Here is a 23,863-nt window from a genome sequence, read left to right as displayed (position 1 = left end):
AGATGAAAAAGAGGGAAGATGAGTGACAAGAATAAAGCAGGTTGTCAATTTAGACATGTAAAAAGATTGTCGCCAACACAATTTAGAATTATCCCCTTTCTACAGTTGAGGGCAGGATGAAGTTCTAGGGAAGAAGCACCCACAAGTATTTCTTGAGCCTTGCGGGCTGAGTATTCATTAAGCCTGTACTCTTAAGTGACGACAGAACAATTAGTGATGAAACCACTGGAATTCATCAAAATCATAAATTTGTTTTCACCAACCTGAGGTCCCAATGAAGTTTAATATCTTTTCTTTTTCAAGCCCCTCCCACCTACTCTGTGAACAGTGAAATCCAATGTCCTCTTCTTTGCCCCCATCCTCACCCTCAATTGTCTGGGAATGCTGAGGACTCACAGTTTAAAGACAGAAGACCTGATCACTTGACTACTGCTGTTTATCTTGTTGCTTTTGACGATTCTCCAAGCTTAGAAGCTAACTTGGGTTAGGCGGGCGGTGTTCCCCCACGTGCCTGTCCTGATTATAGAGATTTTAGGTTCACATTCTCGTGTTCAGCCATCTTTCCCTTAAACGCGGCTGCTGTGTCAAGAAGTTGATTCTGGAGAAGCTTCTAGCATCAATCACACCATGCCATGTCAACACCAGACCTCTGCTGTAATTCTTTTGGCTCTTATATTGAGCAGGCTTCCCTTTTTCTTAAGTTAATTTTATTTCTGGGGCCCAAGTGTGTCTCTCTGTCCCTGGACCTTAGTTGGGGGCACCCCAGTCCCCCTCTCAGGTCTTCCTGTTTTCAAATCTTGGGAAGCAGGAGTTGGCAGCCTTAGCATCTTCTCTCCCAGAAGGTTCTTGAGCTCCTTTTACAAATGGATACAGCTCCCCTTCAGGGTTGGATTTGCATGCCAGAGGGTGAAGGGACTTGCAACCTTGCCCTAGTAACAGAAAGTTCTCTTATCTCCCAAGGTCAGAACATGGTAGGCCTCCAGGTTTACATAACTGAGGAAGACCTTCGAATTCCTTTTTTTCCCAGAAAAACGAAATCCCCTAGATGACCCGGAGTCTCTACTCCTAGAAATGAGAAAGTCAATCTTACCTCTGTTTTCAGAGAAGCCCTGCTATGTATACTAATAGAATACTGTGGCAAATTGGGGGACAGGACAATTGGGTGACAGTAAAATCCATACCCTGGGCTCCCAGCCTCAACTTCGCTTCCTAGCCACACCCACACTGTTCTTGCCCCTTTTCCTGGCCTCTTCCTAGTAACATCATCCTTCAGAGCGGGGTTGGAACTTTACCTCCTAAATAAATCATTGCCCCACCACGTTCAGTGTGTGTTATCATCATTCCCATTTTACAGATGAGGGCGCAGATCCAGGGCAATTAAGTCACTTGCTTAGCATGCCTCCGTCTAACGTGTACTAGGTCCAGGACTCCCACGCAGCTCTGAGCTCTTAAGTCCCCAGCGCCAGATGTGATTGTGAGAGACTTCAGACTGGTGTAAGGACCAGAGCGCCCAGTGGCCGCCACCAGCCCCCATCCCGGCGTCGCGCTGGGGGAGGCGGGGGTGCGGGGGTGTTGCAGAGGGACCGCCGGGTCCTCAGAATCTCAGGGCACTCGGCGAAATAAAGCCCGGGCTAAGACACCTGGGGACACCCTCGCCCGGCTCGGGCTGCCAGCCACGGGAGAGAAGGCGCTGGCAATGGCCCAGAGAGGATCCCCCGCAAGAAATATATCGCGTGCTGACATTTTTATGACCTGGGCCCGCTTACAAAACACAGCCCGGTGCACAGCTCCGCTTTCCCTGCCCAGCTTGAGATCACATGCTCGGCCCGCGGCTGCCACTTGGAGTCAGGAAAGCCCATATATTTCCCTCCTCAGATAGGCCTAGTGGTTCTCGTCAGGTGCAGAAAGCCAATAAATCACCGGCGAGGTCTCCGTGTATCTATCAGTCAGGAGGCTTGTCATCTTCCCGACCTTGATCCACAGGAAAGCCGCCAGCAGGCGGGGCGGGGCCGGGGTGCAGTGGGGGCGGAGCGAGCAGGGCCGCGGATACCTGGTGGGAGCGGGCGGGGCCCCGCGAATGTTCTCAGCTCCCAGGGTGGGGCGGAGATTTACACCTCCTCCCCCTCCGCACGCGCTTCCTTTGGCTTTGAAGTTCCACGGCTCCGGGTGGCGGGTAGGGAGGCCAGTCCCCCAGGCGGGGGCTTTAATATTCCCATCACGTCCTCAGTGCAGCTCCTTTGGGAGGAATGGAAGCTGTAAGGGAAGTTCTGGGCGACCTCCCCTCAAGGCTGGGGGCGTCTCACACCCACTGCCCTGTCCTGACATCCCTGCCGGACCCAGTGCGGACTGGCCAAAAACACAATGAAACAGGAGCAAAGGGCTGGAGTGCCAGGACCTCTAGCAGAGGGCCCCCTTGGGGAAGTCCCTTTCCTGTGTTCAGGTTCTTCCAGAAAGCTGTAGAGTGGATGTGGAATCTGAGGGACCTTGATTCAGATCCCACCTCTGCCACTTCCCTCTTTGGGACTTTAGCAAATGTACTTACGTGCTGTACTTTCACTTTCCTCGGTGTGTGAGTGGGAATACAAACACCTACCTCACACGGTTGCCGGCAGTTAAATGGGGCAATACATGCAAATTGCTTAGTCTGTGACCACACGTCGTAGAGCCACAAAAAGATGAGAGTTGCCTTTTTATTATTTTCTTTGCCTATAAGATGTTGATTTTGGACTACATGCACTCTAAGACCGCTTCTAGCTGTAAGTTGCACACCTGGTACTGCTCAAGCAAAGGGGGTGTTGGGCAGGGCTGCTGACCAATCCCACCCAGCCAGGAGCCGGCTCAGGCCCCCGGGATCCCCAGTTCCCACGCTGACATTTACCGTGAGGATCCCAGAGCCATAGGTCTGGGAAGTCTGACTACGTTTGATGAAGGCCTTACTTGGGAGGCATTTGGAAGGCTCCTTGTACGTCCTCATCACCTCTGGGTGAGGGGCACCACCCGGTGCTGGATGGGAGACCCTGAGTTTTGGAGGTGAACAGGGAACTGCTCTTGGCCATGTGGTCAGCTGGGCATCACAGACTGGAACCCAGTGGTGTTTTTCCTCCCAAGGCCAAACCAACATGTTCAGGGACCACATTCATCAGGTAGAGGAGTAAAAGCAGGTTTTGATCATCTCCCATGTGAAAGCCATGGAGAATCAGTCATTTAACCATTCTAGGTCTCAGTTTTTTCAACTGCAAATTGAAGAGGTAGGAATATCAGTATTTTTCAACAGGAAACTGTTGGCATCTGGGGCCAGGACTGTCCTGCACTTAGAGAATGTTTAGTACCCCAGGCTGGCCATTAGATGCCAGCAGAACCTCCAGGCACCCAGGGACAATCAAAATGCCCTCATGTTTCCAGATGCCCCGCATTGAGAGCCACTGGGTGATCCCATTTCCCCTCTAGTCCTAATATTGTATCAGTTTAGGAGTTCTGCTTCAGGTACTAACCAGTTACGCCACTGTGACTTTGGCCAAACTAGTCAATTTTTTATGAAATCAGTATTATAGGAACAATCAAACTTGTCCTGTACTGTCTATGTCACAAAGCTATGGTGAGGATATGATTTAAAAAAAAAAGGGGGTGTGAAAACACTGAAGTGGTCTCTGAAGGTAAGGAACTATTATTATTATGAGAAAATAATGATAATAGTACCTTATCAATAGGTTCTAGACACTGCATGTGTATCTATTTAATTCTAAAAGGAGTCTTTGAGGTAGGTTTTAGTATTTTCATTTTACATATGAAGAAAACAGATTAAAAGGGTAAGTGATTTGCCCAAGGCCATGCAGCTAGAATTTGAAGCCAGACTGTCTGAACACAAAACTCGTGCACTAAATAATGTCCTCTACCTCCTGTTCAGGTGGGTCAGAAAGAGCTTGTCCCAAGATCAGCAACGTTCTCTGTCCATGAGCAGTTACATAGGAGCTAGGTTGTTAGATTGTTGCTTCCAGGGATGGAATGAGAACAAGGGGAGCCAGTGATCTTAAGAAGGTCTCTCTTATAAGTCACCCTGCCCTCCTGCCTCCCTTTAGTGTGACCCTCCATTTTTTGTCTTTTGTGCCCTCCTTGCCTCCTCTGTGAGAATGAAGCTTCCTTAAAGTCACTTTAATCTTTTGTATAGCCCATCACTTCCCCACAGCTCTGTTCCTGCTGTCTACTGTACACACACACACACACACACACACACACACACACACACACCCCACAACTAGGGTTGCTAGATTTGCCAAAGAAAAATATAGGATGCCCAGTTAAATCTGCATTTCATATAGACAGTGATTTTTAAAAAATATGTGTCCCAAATATTGCACAGGTCATACTTATACTAAAATATTATTCATTGTTTATAGGAAATTCAAACTGAATTTGGTGTCCTCAATTTGTCTGACAACTCTAACCAAAATCCATCATATTCCAATGCTCCCCAGCCTTCAAGTCTGTCAGCACAGAGAGCCAGAGAGGAACAGGACTCTGCACAAGACAGGCAGAGAGACCCCAGAACACAGAAGTCTGTGTCCTAAGGGCCTTCTTGGTCTAGCTAAAAACAGAGAAATCACGAAAGTTGATCTCAGGTGGCCTCGGCCTGCAGCAGCTTGAAGCAGGATTTCGGTTCCCAGCCAGAGGCTGAGGTTGTGTCGTGGCAGTGACAGCACTGAATCCTAGCCACTAGATCACCAGGGACCCTTCGGCTTTGCAGAAAAGAATTCCCACAAAGACGGAGAATAGTGAAACAAGTAAAGTGTTTATTAGGAGGAAAAAGAGTACAGTACATGTGGATAGACACATGGGTGGTCTTAGATAGACAGTTGCACCCTTGTGGTAGTTTGAATCACGTTTATGGGGCATTTCTTCCAGGTTTCCTTTGACCAATCACCTTGCTTTGCCTGGTTCTGAGTCCGTATTTGGTATATCTCAGGGTCCTCCCCTGTGTGCGTGCTCATCTCTTAGCCAAGATGGATTCTAGCAAAGAGGCCTATGGGTAGTTGACATCATTTACTATGAGGTGGCACCCCTCCCTTCTTGACCTCCAGGGGCCTTTTCTGTACACGTGTAGTCGGGGAAGTCTCCTTGATTTCGAGAATGAGGAATATATGGTCCTTTATCTCTTATCTGGTCAGGGCCCAGCCTCCTCCATCATCCTGCTTTTATGGAATTTCTGCTATTATGGAATTTCTGTCCACAGGGGAGAAACTGTTCAGCCTGGGGCCCACATATCTCCTGCCTCAGAATCAGCTGTTAGACACTTGTCTTGAGTCTCAAGTCAGCACCCTCTGGAGAGTCATGCTGGACGCCATCCTCTCTGGCCACCTGATATCCACTCATTTCCCTCCCCAGTCCGTCCTTTTCACGTTCTCTCAGGTACCCTCACTTGCCTCCATCTCCAACGTTGATCCATTTTCTCAACAATTTGCGTCTGAAGGACTGCAACAACCTCCTACCTGGGCTTTCCGTTTCCATTCTTGATTTTGACTGTCCATCCTCCACACTGATACCAGAGTGAAACTGCTTTCTTTTGAAATGAATGTTTCCTCTGATGAGCATAGTAATCCATGTTCATTGCAGAAATATTAGAAAATTCCCACAGGAATAAAGGAAAAAATTCTAATCTTCCCTGGTTATTCTTCCACTCAAAATTTGTGCCAGGTTCTCATTTTCTACGCCATATGATCCGAACTCCAATATTGAGTAATCAAGTAAGACCCTTGTGATTTAGCGTCACCTGCTTCTCCTGATTCTGCCTGACACAGTCTAGCTCATACCCCAAACTCCAGCCATACAACAGCCTTCCAGTCCCCTACACAGTGACCCATGCTCTTTGTCTAGGCCTTTGCAAAATCTTTTAATTCTCCTTCCTGTAAGTGGCTTCTTCTGCTATGAACTAGCGAACTCCTATTTGTACTTCAGAACCCAGCTCCAATGTTACTTCTTGGAGCTTCGCCTCCCAAGGCAGACCTAGAAATAATCTCCTTAGTGCTCCCATAGTCATCTATGCTTTCACAGTACTTGTCAACACCTTTCTTATGGGTTTTTTAAAAAATGGTATGTTGAAATTATTTCTTTACACATATGTCATCCCATCTAAACTGTGAGGTTCTTAAGAGTAGAGACTGGACTTACCTGGTGGTGCAGTGGTTAAGAATCTGCCTGCCAGTGCAGGGACACGGGTTCCATCCCTGGTCAGGGAAGATCCCACATGCCATGGAGCAACTAAGCCCGCGTGCCACAACTACTAAGCTGGTGCTCTAGAGCCCATGAGCCACAACTACTGAGCCTGCATGCCACAACTACTGAAGCCCTTGCGCCTAGAGCCTGTGCTCGGCAACAAGAGGAGCCACCGCAATGAGAAGCCCGCACACTGCAATGAAGAGTAGCCCCCGCTCGCCGCCACTAGAGAGAGCCCACGTGCAGCAACAAAGACCCAACGCAGCCAAAAATAAACAAATGAATAAATTAATTAAAAAAGAAAAAGAAAGAGTAGAGACCTTGTATCTCTGAAGCCTAGTAAAATGCCTGACCCAATTAGGAGCTCAATAAAATGCTTGTTAATCATTAAATTACATAATTAGTGGTGCCCTTTCCTTTCTCACATCCTTCACGCATTCCACCAATGGCCTCATACAAATTGTTCTACCAATTAAATAGCTGATTTAAATGCTGTTGTTGCTTAACTCTTGCCAATCCAAATACAGTATAAACATTTGTAATTTTCCACAGTGGCTATTTCAGGGCTAGGCATAAATATTTGCTGAATGACTGAATAAGCTTCCCACAGACCTAGTAGGGGATGCAGCTCACAATAAATGGTAAAACATCCTGGTTAGGGATTCAGGGGTCTGGATTCCAGTCTCTGCTTTTCCAAGCTGTGTGAGTTACCATGGCTCACTGGGTCTTAGTGTCCTTGCCTATAAAATGTGGAGGTGGGTCCAGGGGTTCTCCTGGTCTTTTACATCTTTAAAGGGCAGTGAACTTATAAATAATCTTACCAGCTGGGACTGAACATGTTAGTGATGATGGCTAACATTCATTAACTAAGGGCTGTAAATGAATGCTTTCATTTGATCCCCCCAAAACCCTACTGGTTGACCACTATTATTAGCCCTGTTTTACAGGTGATACAATTAAAGCACATAGAATTTAAATACCTCTCAAGATTAATCAGTTAGTGATACAGCTGAGTATGAACTCAGTAAATCTGATTCCAGTCCTGGCTTCTTGAACAGATCTCAAAAGTCCCCGACATTCCCCAAGTCTCTAAACTCATTAACACAAAAGCATAAGTTGGGCTTCCCTGGTGGCGCAGGGGTTGAGAGTCCGCCTGCCGATGCAGGGGACACGGGTTCGCGCCCCAGTCCGGGAAGATCCCACATGCCGCGGAGCGGCTGGGCCCGTGAGCCACGACCGCTGAGCCTGCACGTCCGGAGTCTGTGCTCAGCAACGGGAGAGGCCACAGCAGTGAGAGGCCCGCGTGCCTCAAAAAAAAAAAAAAAAAAAGCATAAGTTGCCAGCCTCCACAGCTCTGTATTAGGCATGTAGGGTGTCTAAGCCCCATACTGCTGCTAGCAGGTTTCAGAGGTTACATGAGCATGACAGAGTGGGAGGAGCTTGGACCAGGAACTACAAAACCTGAAAGTGAGCCCCAGGTCTGTGTCGGGCCAGCTGTGGGAAGCTGGGGCCCCAAACTCAGTGAGTCTCAGTATTCTCCTCTCTAAAATGGTAACAATCCTAATCATGTCTGTACCTCCCACCCCACAGCACTGTTCTGAGGATCAAAAGAACAAGAGTACGTGAGAGTGCTTTGTAAATTGCAAAGTGCCACACAAACAGGAGTTATTATTATTTCCAGCTGGGGTTGTCTGGGACTACTTCAATAAGGGCATTATAAATGATTGATAAGACCTTATGTGGTATTTGTGCTTTAAGAGAGAACAAGTCTGAAGTCAAATGACTGAAACTCTGGTATGGAATGTTGGTTGCAGCATCTAGACAGCGGGATTTGGGCAAGTGAATAGGGGGTTTGGGCCCAAATCCAAAAGACCAGTCGGCTTAACTTGGATTCCAAGGTTAGGAATTGCTATTAAATGTTGATTACTATTTATTCATTGAACAGGTCAAAGAAAGTAATAATACTAGCAAATATTTATTTGAATGCTTACCTTGTATCAGGCATTATTGTAAATATTTTATATCTCTATATATTTAATTCTTAATCCAGTGAGATAAATATCTCTATGGGGAATATGACTATCCCATTTTTCCATATGAGAAAAATAAGGCTCAGAGAAGTTATGAAGCTTTTCTAGGGTCACACAGCTAATAAGTGGTGGAACTTGGATTTGAACCCAGGCTTTCTGACCCCTAAGCCAGAAGGAACAAGGAAGGGATGGAAAGAGGGAAGGAAAAAGGAAAGGAAAGAAGGAAGAAAGGAAGGATGGAAAGAAGGAAGTCTATATACTGAGTACTCCTCGGGTGTATTTTTCTGAGACCCTACTAGACAGAGATCTAGAACCCAGTAATGTCCAAATGAAACATGTCCTGACGGAGTCAAAGAAAGATCTTTGGGCCTATCCTTGCCATAAGGTAGAGCGTGTTCATCTTCACATCTATGGACTGCAATGCAACCACTACCACCGTGATGAAAATACAAACTGAGCGCTGTGGAAACGCGGGGGCGGGGGCAGGCAAGGGTTGGGGACTTGGCAGAGGTGATGTCTGGGTGAGTCTTCGAGAATTCATAGGATCCAGCCAGGCAGAGCTGGGGGAGGAGGCGGGAGACCACATAACGTGGGTGGCGCTACAAGTAATCCAGTAGTATTACATGGAAAAGACAGTGGGGGAGAGGCAAGGTATGAGGCTAAAAGTGCAAGTGAGATCCAGGTCATGTGTGCCAGGAAGACTCCCTGACAAGTCAAGAAGCTTGTGCTCCATCCTGTAAATGACAGAGAGCCATAAATGTCTTAAGCAGAGTTAGGTTTTTAATTTTGATATTCACTCTGCCTAGAGTAGGGAGGCTGGATATGATGGGTAGAGGGCAGGGCAGGAGATAGCAAGAGCGTTCAAGATTCGATTCCACTACTCCAGAAAAGAGATTATGAGCTCTATAACTAGGGAAGTCACAATACAGCTGACGAAGGGACTTCCCTGGTGGTCCAGTGGGTAAGACTCCATGCTCCCAATGCAGAGGGCTTGGGTTCGATCCCTGGCTGGGGAACTAGATCCCACATGCATGCCTCAACTAAGAGTTCACATGCCACAACTAAGAAGTCCACATGCTGCAACTAAGACCTGGCACAGCCAAAATCAATCAATAAATTATAAAATAAATATTTAAATAAATAGAGCTGATGAAGAGACTGAAGAGATATTTAGGAGGTAATTTTAGACGCATTTAGTGATTGGACTGGAGTGGCTGGCGCTGGAAATGTCTCGGTTGATACCTGTGTTTCTTGATTTAATGACTGGAGAAACCATGGCACTGCCAGCAGGGGTTTGGAGTGCTGGAAGAGGGGCAATTCAGAGAAGTGGATTTGTCCAGTAGCAGACTGGAAGGAATAAACGTGAAACAGTGGGAAGCAGTCTGGGCTAGAGAGATTCATTTGATTCGTTAAAAAATTATTTATTAACTACAGTGTGTCAACTAGGTGTTAGACTTGGAAGTCAGGCTAGAACAGGTTATGTCGCAGTGACAAATAATCCCACATCTCCGTGGCTTAAGAAAAAAAACAAAAGTTTATTTCTCAGTCATACTACATGTCAAACGTGTTGTTCAGGGGCTGTGTTCTACATCCTCACCCAGGGACCCAAGCTGACAAAGCTGTAGCATCTTGTAACTTCAGCTTCTAGAACACGAGTCCTCCTCAGTCACCTTGGCAAGAGAAGAGAGAGACTAAAGAATCCCACATGGCCTTCTACCCCCTGAGCTGGAAGCGACATACATCACATCTGCTCACATATCACTGCCAGAGATGGTGTCACGGCCCCACCTAAATGCAGGGGCTGGGAATTGTAAAGGAACAAATATTATTTGTGGTGAGCATGACTGTCTCTGCCACGACAGTGAGAGGCCCGCGTACCGCAAAAAAAAAAAAGATACGAGCTAGGAGCCGATAGCCTCACTCAAACCAAAGGTCTGCAAGGAGGTCCAGGGTGACACATGTGCAGAGCAGCAGTGGGATAAAGACTGACGCTTCCTCTACATTTGGCGATCAAGAGGGGTCTGGAGAACATTTCAATAGACATGTTTCTGTGGAGTGAATATTTAACCAGATTATTGTTGTAGAAAACATGGCGACTCTAGAACTATGTGGGAAAGGGCTGTGTTCCCATAGCCCCTAGATGTATTCTAAAAGTAATGGTGGCAACTCAGGGAGTCCATCTGTATCTTGCAATATTATTTAACATGCTTGATAAATTTTTAATTGATGACTACCTAACTGGCTAAGATAAGACCTGTAAAAGTACAAGCCATGATCACTGAAACGGCCCTCAAGCTTTGTAAACTGTCAAACGAAAAGATATGTTTACCTATTATTCATTAATATCCTTGTGGAGTAGCAATATCAGCACTTGAGAAGTTTATCCAAAGTACAGTTATTGCTAACTAATAATCCCTTGGATCTAATTGGGAGCTCACATTTGTGGTTTCTTATTGTCCCAGGAGAAGAGGGTCTCATTACTTCCTTTCCTCTTAAGAAAACTGACCTAAGGAATAAATGACTAGTCCATGATTTTTTGTTGTTGTTGTACGCGGGCCTCTCACTGCTGTGGCCTCTCCCGTTGTGGAGCACAGGCTCCGGACGGGCAGGCTCAGTGGCCATGGCTCACGGGCCCAGCCGCTCCGCGGCATGTGGCATCTTCCCGGACCGGGGCACGAACCCGTGTCCTCTGCATCGGCAGGCGGACTCTCAACTACTGTGCCACCAGGGAAGCCCCATGATATTTTGACCATACAGCTGTTGTGAACTTCTGGGAAAGAGGAGCATTGAAGGGACATTTGTTGAGTACCTGTTACATGCCAGGCAATTCCCATACATAATTTCCCTCAATCTTCACAACCACTCAGGAAAAGAGATCTCTTTTATCCTTATTTTATATAAGTGGCAAAATTGAATAGAAGGCCCCAGTTTGCAGACTCCAGGGGCTCTGCCCCATTTGCTATCAGCTGAGTGGAGCCTGAAAGTGGGCCCCCATTTCTATTTCTCGCAGGATTTCTCAGTTCCCATCAGTCCAAAGCCAAGAGGAGGCAGATGAAAGGCATCCCGGACCTGTGGACAGCTGCTATGCCTTCCGAGGGATGGACTTCCAGCTTCTAGCCACATGCACGAAAGGGGCTGTTTCCATCTGCCCACCTGTCAGGCTTCCCCTTTGTTGGGCTTCTTTCCTCCTTCCTTGGAGTTTCTTCAATAAAACATTTCACTCCCTTGAAAAGTATCTCTCCTGGGCTTCCCTGGTGGCACAGTGGTTGAGAGTCCGCCTGCCGATTCAGGGGACACGGGTTCGTGCCCTGGTCCAGGAAGATCCCACATGCCACGGAGCGGCTGGGCCCGTGAGCCATGGCCGCTGGGCCTGCGCGTCCGGAGCCTGTGCTCCGCAACAGGAGAGGCCACAACAGAGAGGGGCCCGCGTACCGAAAAAAAAAGAAAAGAAAAGAAAAAAAGAAAAGTATCTCTCCTGTGTGGCATGAGGAGGGCCCAGTATGGTTCCATTTAGCTCACCGGGGATGAGGAGGCATCCTCCCTTCACATAACTCTCACAGCAAGTGGTATCTGTTTCCTCTACCTCAAAACTATGGAAAAAAAAAAAAAAAAAAAAACAAGTTCTGGTTAACCTACTCTTCCAACCTACAGATCTCTTGAGTCCCACTCCCACAGTCTCTGCATCACCCTGGATCCTTAGACTCCTGACTCCCAGAAAGGCTGAAGGGAGGGACCGAGTGTGGAGCCACCTTCTGGCCATGCATTAAATCGCACGTTTCTTAGTAGATGCTTCAGGGAGGCAAGAGGCTCTGGCCTTTCTCTCCAGCGGGCTACTGTCACCTCCCCACAAATACTCCTGGAAGAAGCAGAATCAACTCTGCCCAAGAACCTCTGGGGTGAACGGACACATCAGTAAATCCACACGTGGGGAGGGACAGATCAAACTTTCCAAACTGTACAGAAGTTTGGCTTTTGTCAGGCTCCCCTTTCAGCACCTTCCCTTCCCCATCCAGTGCCCAAGGCTGGATCCTCTCCCTGTGCCTGTTTTAGTCTTTCTTCTTTAAACTCCACCAAAGGACTGACCAGAGTCATCTGGGAGGCTTGAGAAAGCACAGATTGTTGGGGCCCATGCCCAGAGTCTCTGATTTGCATTTCACTGAGAATTTACATCTTACTGAATTTCCATTGGTTCTTAACACCGGTTGCAAATTTGAATCACTGTTTAAAACTATATATATATATATATATATATATATATATGGCGTATATCTGTGTGTTAGGGGGGATTTCGCAGACCAATTAACACCCCCGCCCAAACCCAGGGCGATTCTAAAATGCAGTCAGGCTGAGAACCTCTGTAAATTCACACCAGATCTTCAACTCCCAGGGGTTTTTCATCCTGAATAAAGAGATTTAAGAAAATTTTCATCATAAACCAGCTAGACCATAAGAAATACATCTCTAAAGTTAAAATTTCAGGTACTTGTGCAGATTGGGGGAAAGGGTGGAAATTTATCAAAAGAAGTCAACCTCCCTGGTATCCCTCATATTACATTGCCTGCTTAAGCTGCCAGAATAATGGAGTGGTAACCAGCATGCAACTCTGAAGACAGGTTCCAGCTCCAATCCTTCACTCACTATGTGACCTGGGCCAGCTATTTAACTTCTCTACACCTCAGTTTTCACATCTGTGAAATGGAGACAATAAGCACACTATTATATAAGGTTGTTACGAGGAATAAATGAAACAATTCAGGCTCTCACACATAATTAGAATTTCATCAAAGACAACTACTATATTACAATTACTATTGTTATCACTATTGTTCTTTTTATAACTCTTTGGAGCAGCCATGCAAGAGCTAGTAGATTCTTATCCTGACTCCAAGCCTGAGGACCCTGCTCTGTGAGTTGTAAGATGTGTGGATTTGGTGCCTGAGAACCTTTCCACTTCCAATTTCAACTCCATAACTTGTTACTGGTCTGTGATCCAACCCAACTACCATCCTTGTCAGAATGTCCACCATAATCCTTAAACGCTACCTGTCCAGACCTAACACATGACCTTGTTCCCTCACCTGCCCTCACATCCTGTGGGACCTCTCTCTAGGAATGGTACCTCCATCTACCACCTACTCAACTGCCCAAGCTAAAAACCTGGGAGTCATTTTAGGCTCCTCCCTCTTGTTCACTGCCCACCACCCACTACCAAAGCACCAACTAACCAAACAAACAATTACTTACCAGGTCCTGCCAGTTCTTCTCATTCTTAAACCAATCTTTTGTGCATGTCCTCTGCTGCTGCCCCTGTTCAGGCTCTCACACCTGGACTATTCTAACAGTCCCTTACTGGTCTCTATCATTAATTCTTAGTTCTCCTATCTCATGTACCATGTTACCACTAGGGAAAAACAAATATAATCATGCTATGCCCCTGCTCAAAACTCTCCAGTGGTTTTCTATCATCCATCAGGTTGAACTGGGCTTTCAACACAGACATCTACAGGCAACACAAACTCAGGGTATGGACCATTGGTAAAACAATATACACTCAGCTGTTTGCACTGTGACCTGCCTAGGTATGTGGCTTTTCAAACCTCTGTGCAAACCAAACAAAACATCTCTTAGCTGCGAAGCCCTCAGGCCACCAGTCTGAACCACTCCTGGTCTATCATACAAATTCTAATTTCTTTGGTATGTCCTGCAAGGCCTTTCCTGGTGTGGGTCTTGTTACCTTTCTAGCCTTGTCCCAACTTCTCTCTCCTTGCACCTTATGCATGTGTAATCCTGAATTACTAGTAGTTCCCTGAATAGGTCATGTGCTCTTGCACCTCATGTTTTTGCTCATACTGTGCCTTCTAATAGAATTCCCTTCTTCTTGGTATCCTGGGCAAATCTAGTTTATATAAGATAGTTCAGTTCAAAGGTTAGCTATGCATGGTTCCCCAGACTAACTTAGTCCTCCTCCTACTCCTATCTGCTAATCTGACAATGACCACATGCGTTGAAATTACTTATTTCATTTCATATTGATTCCCTCCACTAGTCTCATAAACACCTTAAAGCCAGGGGCTGTCTTTTAATTTAAGTATCCCCAGCTCTCAGTATGGTGCTTGGCATAGAGTCTAGTGAGTACACAAATGGAGGAATGGCATCAGCTAACATTTCAAGTGCTTCCTGAATTCCAGGTACTGACCTCAGCATCTTACATACATTATTTTATAATCCCTGTATTGAGTATACCTAAACGGAGAGAAAAGAGGCAGGTCTAGGATGGGTTTATCTGTGTAATGTACACATGGGCTGTTCCTAAGAGCTTCATGCTCAGATGAAAGTGATTAAAAATGTCTGCAAGGGCAATGTTTGAGCATTTGGGATGCTCCAGAGTGATATATGATTACCCTCTCCTACTATATTGAAATTATTAATTTTATTCCCTATAAGGGAGTAAAGTCCATGAGGGCAAGTACTGCAGTTTCTGTCTCAAAATTCTCAGCACCTCATATCATACCTGGACATAGTGGGGCCTGTGTAAATGTTAGATAAATGAATGAATGGAAGTTCTGGTAGATCTCTTACTACATGTGTTCGGGAAGCTCTGAAATCCTGGATACAGGACTCTGGCAGGCTCAGTGTTTTCTCTGACTTTTCCCTTCAGAAATGTGCTGGGTACCTTGGGTATGTATATAGGTTATGTATTATTGATCATAAATAAATGCTGAATCTGAGAAAAAGGGAAAAAGAGAAAGATGGGCTAGAGAAAATGATATTAAATATGGCAAAGAAAGTAATAAATAGAAGAATAAGGAAATTAGAAAGCAATTGCAAACATGATTTGAAGATCAATCTTCACATTTCACTTGCCACACCAAAAAATATTCCTGCAATTAAGCTACATGGCCACGAGATGTCAGTAAAGTAATAACGTGTCTCATCAAGATTTACCAATCTCTGGAATTCCAGACTACAACATTAGGCTCAACCTCCTACAGAGGTTTATAATTACAAAGTTCCTTTGTTATAGTGATGGGGAAAAAAGTTTATTAAAAGAGATAACATTAAGTAAACAAAGTAAGAATCAAACATATTATACTTTTCAAGGAAAATATAAAAGTACACAAATTCTACAAATATCTAAATGTATTTCTTGATTATGGTATAATAGCTAAAATTCCTAGCTCGAACTTCAACTGTTGTAGTCCTTTTAGCAATTTCTGTCTAAGATTAAATAGAGATATTAAAGTTGGTTCACTCACCTATTCAAACTATTATCAATTCCTTCCTTCCCACTTGTCATCCTGGCCCCCTTACCCCCAACCTCCATCCTACCCCTCACTATACACACACAGCTGCATGACACTCAGAGTTTGCTGTAGAAGCTTCTGTGTAGAACATAATAAATTAATGCTTACTTCCATAGCTAATTCTCATGCAATTCCCTGAGTGAATCTCTTTTAAGTATGTCTAATTTACATCTTCTTCACATGAGGAAAATAAGATAATCCAGGTAAAGTGTTACAATTTCATTCCCCAACTGTCTGATCAATCATATTAGGCTCCCTCTCTGTCCTCCCCCAACCCCATTATGTTTTATCAACATCTTCATGCTTTAATTTTTTGGAAGCTATACAGTGCTGAATTTTACTCATCAGCCCTAGTTCAAGGTTTGGCTTTAGTAATCCCCTTGCAGCTGACAGTGAGGTAGTGGCCGAGCTCTGACCTCTGAGCCAGACAGAACTGAATTTACATCTTAGTTCCATCGCTTCTTTCTGCCTTTGTGAAAGGTAAGTGTATCCTTCAGAATAGGAAAGGTTATGTTGCATAACAAGCAGCTCTAAAATTTCAGTGGCTTGAAACAAAAGGGTATTTCTCACTCACACTGCATGTCCAGATCAGGTTGGCAGAAAACCTCTGCTCATTCTAGGCACTCAGGGACCCAGGTTTTTGCAGCCTCCTTCCTCTACATGGCATAAGATGTCTCAAGTTATCCACAGTCATCTCAGTTGGCAAGGAGCTGAGTCAGAGGGTTTTGTATTGTCATCTAAATACTCTGGCTCACGGTTGTTCTGGACACAATTCATTGGTCAGGGCTTATCATATGGCCATGTCTAGCTTCGAGGGTGTGAGGAAGTACAATGTTCTATGTCTCCAAAGGAAAGGTGAGCTGAGTATTGGCCAGCAGTAGAAATACCTGCTAGCGTCTGGCTTCACTCTCCAAAATTAGTGCTGCCTTCTTAATATGGCAGAACATACTCATCCCCTCCCCAAGGAGACAGCTGAAATATCCCAGGTCAGGTATTAAATTCAAAGTCTAGGATCTCTGAATGAAGCATAGAAGTCCCTTCCTCATGGTATCTTACATTTTAATTTTTATGTCAGGTCTGGATGTGGCATCTTTTTATCTCAAGAGGTATGAACTAAAAATCCAAGTGATCTGTCCCCACTCCTCAATTCATAGTGATAGACTAGGGGCGTGGTAACCTCAATAAACACCTCATTCAGAAAAAAAAGAAGAATGGAGACACACAGCAAATACTGGCCTGCAAAAATTCTGAACCCTACTGGGTTAACCTTTTGAGGCTCCCTGCTTGGAGTGGAAATGTACTTTGATTAATCTTTGATTCATCAGGTTGAAAGAGCTCCCCATCCATTTTTCTCTATCCCTTCTGTATCCACCCTATGGGATGTTCTTCTTGTTCTTTTATCCCTCTGACTACATCTAAAATAGGCATTAGGGAATATGATTTCTTAGGGAACTGAGAATTTATCCCAGTCTACTTCCTGCCCTAGATGACTAGAAGCCCAGGTCTTAACAGTCACCATCTTTTTAGTCAAAGCCCATGATTCCTTGATGTATAACTCTCAAAACCTCACTGGCCTGAAACTCCCCATTTATTGGATTTCAGTTAGCTTTATGTGCTGCTAACCACACCCTCAGTCCTTTCTGAAAGATGGCTTCCATATTTGCTCTTTCTTTTCTTTCTAACTCCCATGTCTATCTCTAGACTTAAGTGTCACATCTTTATTTTTTATTTACTGGGTACCCCACCCTTCACTGAATATTTAAGACACTCTACTCCATTCAGAGGTTTTAACAACTGTGTATCATGACCATACCTTCTATTTGATCCTTCCCATAAGGCTGAATTTTAATTAGCCTTTGTTGATCACAGACTTTCTTATCCTTATCTTTTATGGTTAAGAATTGAGAAGCAGTTGATTTTGCAACCCTTCTAGTCCCTGAAGTTTTAAGTTTTCTCTAGCACCTTGCTACATATTGCCAACTAAAACCAGCACACACTACAATATTCTGTTTTCCAACCTCTCCTCATGGATCTGAAATTAATTAGGTGCATGATATGCCTCCAAAATGACTGAAGGTGACAGTTTTATCAAGTGCTTTCCCATTAAATAACATGGATTGTCAACTTCCCAGCCTCCAACATCAGTTTTCTTACCACCTACCACCTGGTCTATAAATTAGCCAATGCCACACATTTTGGGGGTCGCATTGGAGGGTTTTTTTTATTGTTGTTGTTACAATATCACCCTTCTTCCAGCTCTAACATCTATATCAGTCATAATAGTCTAGGCTATGCTTTGGTAAACAACAACCCTAGAATTTTAGTGGTTTGAAACAACAAGGTTGTGGTTACTCATATACGTTCAATGCAGATTGGCAGGGAAGCTCTGCTCATTGTAATCCCATAGAAAACCAGCTGATGGAGGCTCTGCCACCACTCCCGAAACATGGGAGGCCCTTACCCTGGGTCATAAATGCTCCAACCTAGAAGTAACTCACATGACTCCCCCCTGCAACTCAATGGACAGAAGTAGGCACGTAACCAAACTACACTCAAAGGGTCATATCCTTAATCCATTTAGTGGTTTTTGCTTTTTACTTTCTTACCATATACACAAAGCAGGGCACTGGTGACAGTGTCTGCCGTACTACATGGCTCCTCTATGCACTTCAGTTTATTCATTTATGAAAAAAGCAAGATGATATCGCATTTGTGTTTTGGAGAGGTTCCTGCTGACTTTAGTAAGGGGAAGGGATTGGGTGTGGAATGGGGAGTGGAGCACAGGATGGAAGTAAGGAGGCCAGCTAGCTAGGAAGCTGCTGTGGTAGTCCAGACGAGAGAGGATAATACACATGAATCAATGGATTTGAAGATTATGAAGATCAGTCAAGATCGACAGCGACTAGAATAGGATAAGCTCCAACTCATAAAACAATTCCAACTGCAGGTCAACAGAAGAAGCTTATATTTTTCAGCAATGGTAAGGATATCATACTCTGAATGACACCCAGGCTAAAACTGAACCACCAACCCAGAAAAAAGCAGCTTGACACACTCTAACACCAAAGAGTGAATATTTCAGAATGTGGAGAACAGCTAAAATTTTTTGTCAACTGCTCCCATTTAGTCTTGCTCATTGGGTTCTCGTTTAAACCATAGTTTGTAACCTCAGACTCCAAACCTTGCAGCTAGCTACTCATGGCTGTAATTTTTACCCTAAATTTACAGGAACAGATGCTGGATATATTTTTCTATCTCTCTATCCTTACACTGTGCTTCTTTCATTTTCCCCTCAAGGTCTCCTTTTGGGATTAATGAAAACTCTGTGTGCTGGGAAAGGAGGCCCTTTCCATTTTCTTACCCAAATTCCTCCCCTGTCAAGTTCTCTAGTTTCCTGTGAAAGAGTTATTGCCACAGAATCTTCAGATTTCATTATTAGGTTTGGTTTTGGTTAATGTCTGTTAATGGTCTTGAGAGAGGTGATAACTGCATATTAATGAGATTCACAAAGGAGCCAAATTGAAAGCTGTTGCAAACTCCAGTGGTGACAGCAATAAACTGGAGAGAACTGACAACCAGGGACAACAAAATGTGGTGAAACACACATTGTGGTACAGATACTTCAGGGGAAAGAAGTGGGAGTTCAGACATTTTTTTTTTTTTCTTTAAAGGAAAGAAGCAATGTAGAAAGCAGCAGTCAATAGAAGGTCTTAAGGATGAAATGAAAAAAACAAATGCCAAAGTTGCAAAAACTTGTCACTGAGAGGGGAAGTTGAGAAGGTTGTGGTAATTCCACTGATATCCATCTCTGTCCTCCACCTTACATTTCTCCCCCATCAATGATGGTCACATGACCCAGGTCTAGCAAGTCAGTGTATCCTAGAACACAGTTTCTGGTTCTGGTGTAGATATGTAACTTCACTTAGTCTAACGAGACTCACTTCTGGGATAGTTTTTGTTTAACTGTAAGTTATACAGGTAATATAAACCTGTAGCTGTCAGGGTACACCTAATGGAGAAGCCCTGGCTGTGACTGAAACCACAAAGAAAAAAAGCAGGGATGACAGTGGGTGTGGTGTGGGGGGAAGAAAGTGAATGAGCTTTCTGGAACCAGTCATGCCTGAAGCTGTAAACCTTGTTCAGTTATTTGTATTAACAAAGTCCTTTCTATATGGAAGCCAGAAGCCAGTTTCAATTCGTTTCTTCATCTGCAAATGAAAGGGTACTAACCCAAGATATGTTTTCAAACATATTGCCTTTCTTCCTTTATATCATTTACTCTCTAGCCATACTGGATAACTCCAATTTCCAGAGTATTTTGGAGAAGTTATTCTTTTGAGGGCTTGCTTCAAGCAGTTTCCTTCTCTTGAAATGGAATAACACCCATCTTACTAGGTTTATTTGTAGAAAACCTCCCAACTTTATGATCCAAGTAAGACCATTTCTTTTTGGACATCCCTCCTGAACACTCAGCAGAATGTCACCTTTTCTTTCTTTGCTTTACTATATGAACAGACTAAGAGACTTTGAAAAAGAAGAACAAAGTTGGAGAATTAAAATTATTTGATTGAAAGATTTACTATAAAGCTACAGTAATCGTGTCGGTCAGGGTTCTCTAGGGAAACAAAACCAATAGGGGGACATACCTATAGATAGATAGACAGATAGATTTATACAGGAGAGAACCCTGACTGATACATATATTTTAAGGAATTAGCTCACATGATTGTGGGGACTGCAAGTATGAAATTTAAAGGGCAGGCTGGCAATTCGGGCAGGAGTTAATATTAAGTCTTGAGGCAGAATTTCCTATCCAGGAAACCTCAGTTTTTGCTCTTCAGGCCTTTCAAATGATTGGATGAGATCCACCCACATTACTGAGGGTAGTCTCCTTTACTTAAAGTCAACTGATTGTAGATGTTAACCACATCTACAAAATACCTTCACAAAAAAAAATCTAAAAAAAACCCCAAGAAAACAAAAAACCTTCACAGCGACATCTAGATTAGGGTTTGTTTATATAACTGAGTACTATAGTCTAGCCAAACTGGCATGTAAAAGTAACCATCACAGTAATCAAGACAATGTGGTATTGACATGAAAACAAACAAATGGATTAATGGAATAGAACAGAGAGTCTGGAAATAGAAGTATACACATATGGATAACTGATTTTGATAGAGTTCAAGGGCAAACACAGTAGACCAATACACAAAAAATGAACCTCTCACCACATAAAAATTTAACTCAAAATGGATCATGGACCTAAATGTAAATCCTAAAACTATAAAATCATAGGAGAAATCCTTTCTTACCTTGGGTTAGGTAAATATTTCTCAGATATAATACCAAAAGAACAACTCATAAAAGGATAAGTTGATAAATTAGAGTTAATATAAAAATTTTAGACCCTATTAAGAGAATGAAAAGCTAAGTCACAGACTGCAACTGTCCGCAAAGCACAAATCTGAAAATGACTTGTGTCTAGTATTTAGAGAGAACTCTCAAAATTTAACAGTAAGAAAACAACCAACACAATTAAAAAATGGGCAAAAGGTGTTAATAGATACTTTGCCAAAGAAGATATTTAGATGGCAAATAAGCACATGAAAAGATGTTCAACGTTGTTAGTCCTTAAGGAAATACAAATTAAACCCCAAACGAGATATTACCACATACCTATCAGATTGAGGAAATAAAAAGACTGATCCTACCAGTGCTGGAAAGGATGGGGAGGAACTTGAACTCTCCTACACTGCTGGTGGGATGTAATATGGCCCATCCTCTTTGGAAACAAATTTGGGAGTTTCACAGATGGTTAAACATACACCTAGCATATAATGTAAACATTCTACTCTTACATACTGGCCCAGGAGAAATGAAGTCATTTGTCTAGATAAAGAGTTGTACATGAATGTTCATAGGAGCTTTATTTGTAGTAGCCCAACACTGCTGCAAACAACCCGAATATTTATCAGCAGGTGAATGGATAAACAAACTGTGGTGTAACCATAGAACAGAATCCTTTGCAGGAAAAAAAAAAAAAAAGAAAAAAATATACTACAACATGAATGAATCTTATGCCAAATAAAAGAAGCCAAATTTTAAAAAAAAGTGCATTCTGTATGATCCTATTTATATAAAATTTCTAACAAATGCAAACTAATGGATTGTGACAGAAAAGCAGATCAGTGGTTGCCTGGGAGTGGTAGGGAGGAACGAAAAGGAACGGTTACAATGAAGCCCAAGGAAACTTTTGGGGGGCGATGAATAAGCTCATTATCTCAATTATAGCGCTGATTTCATGGGTATACACATATGTCAAAACGTATCAAGTTGTACACTTTAAATATGTGCAGTTTATTGTGTGTCAATTATACCTCAATAAAGATGTTAAATAGAAAGTCAATGCAGGCTAATGACAGAGAATTTCAAACAAAGTAACTAAAGAACTCTTGGAGCTGAAGCCACATATTTTTCAGCCTGCAAATTCTTTAGTGGAATTTGCAATCTCAGGTTCTGACTGTGCCACTTTTAACTCTTCTGAGTCCCATATCTATCATTTGTAAACTGGGAGTAATAATGCTTTTTACTCTGCTGCCTACCTCAAGGGGGTCACCGTGAGGGCCAAAAGCGATAACGCACGTGAAAGTGCTTTGCAAACGACAGCACACTACACGAGTGTTAGCTATTCATTTAGTTCTTATGTAGCATCTGCATGCTATTCTTGCCCAATATATACGCTTCATGCCAACTCAAGTCCTAATTGCCCGTATATAAAGTGTAATTAATTGTACAAGTTACTCCAATAGCACTGAAACCCAGTATTCAGGGCATGACACACCCTAAATACATAACAGATTTTGGAAAAATTCAGTTTCAGCCTAAACTAGGATGAAGGAAACAGACAGATGCCTTCACATGTATGCCAATCAAGGGAGGCCCACCCAAACAGGATGGAGTCCAGGGCGAGGGAACACAGCCAGTATACAAGCGTTTTTTGTTTCCTGCCAGAGGCTGTTACAGGGAGCAGTGACCCCATAACACAGATGGCCCTGATGTGCTGAGAGGCTCTCTTGTATTTAGAGCCAAGCTGACAGGGAGATTAACTGCTTTATCCTTGGCTCCTCACAGTAACCAGCCAGGATAATGGGGCCACAAATCACAGTCATTTAGCTAAAGTTAAAGGATGACCATAGAAATAGGTAAATAGGACTTCCCTGGTGGCGCAGTGGTTAAGAATCCGCCTGCCAATGCAGGGGACACGGGTTTGAGCCCTGGTCCAGAAAGATCGCATATGCTGAGGAGCAACTAAGCCCGTGCGTCACAACTACTGAGCCTGCGCTCTAGAGCCCGTGAGCCACAACTACTGAGCCCGTGTGCCGCAACTACTGAAGACCCAGCGCCTAGAGCCCGTGCTCCACAACAAGAGAGGTCACCGCAATGAGAAGCCCACATGCATCGCAAAGAAGAGTAGCCCCCGCTCGCCGCAACTAGAGGAAGCCCGCGTGCAGCCACGAAGACCCAATGCAGCCAAAATAAATAAATAAATAAAATTTAAAAATAAAAATAAATAGGTAAATATTCTCAGTGTCGCCCTCTTATTCTCCCCCTTGGCATTGTTATTTATCTGATCTGAAATCACAGCTGGTGCTTTCCTCATAATTTGAATTAATTTGCAATTATTGAAATTTTCTCCCTAATCCTCTGCAGGGACCTTGAACATGCTGGACCCACTATTTGAGCCCAGCTTTCCACTGCCGACCAAGGGAGGGGGAAACGCTGTGGGGCTGGACTACTTGTGGGCAGGGCTGCGTAGGATCCCGCACAAAAGCAGGGTGAGCATTTCCCAAGTGAGCTAGGCCTGAAAGGAGCACCTGGGAAATAAAGCAGGAAGTTTGAGACATGACTAGATGGGAGGAAGGACGGTATGGTGGAGGTATTGTGTGTATAGAGGGGACGAGAACAGAATTAGAGAAAAAAGTGGGAAGAAATCAGAGAATTAAGTGGCCTCGAAAGCTGGGTGGCCAGTAATAAGTCAAGGAATAGACGGATGAGAAATCTTACCAACAAATGTCTCAGACTGGCACGGCCTTTTGTTTTTTGGGGGGACTCCATGCAGCTCACTGGCTGGGGCTGGTTTACTAGGAGATCAAGGGCATCCATCACCAAGGACCCCAGAGGTCCTTCAGCAGAGGCTTCTCTGGCTGGGGATTTCCTCATCCAGCCCTGAGGCTAGGAGGTTTGGGCAGGCAGTGTGTGGAAATTCATGGGTATCTTTACAAGCTCTAGTCATTGCAGCAATGACTGCATCTTGAAAGA

General features: G+C 44.0%; 1 protein-coding gene across 1 annotated transcript in view; it reads right to left on the bottom strand.

Annotated features, from left to right (window-relative positions):
• HAO2 (hydroxyacid oxidase 2) overlaps window positions 1–23,863 on the bottom strand; it is a 216,166-nt gene that overhangs the window by 59,779 nt on the left and 132,524 nt on the right. The gene's annotated exons all lie outside the window — the stretch shown is intronic.

Source organism: Pseudorca crassidens, chromosome 2 (genome assembly GCF_039906515.1).
Source record: "Pseudorca crassidens isolate mPseCra1 chromosome 2, mPseCra1.hap1, whole genome shotgun sequence".
NCBI lineage: Eukaryota > Metazoa > Chordata > Mammalia > Artiodactyla > Delphinidae > Pseudorca > Pseudorca crassidens.
Note: the sequence above shows the minus strand (reverse complement) of the source record. Positions and strands in the feature narration are given on the sequence as shown.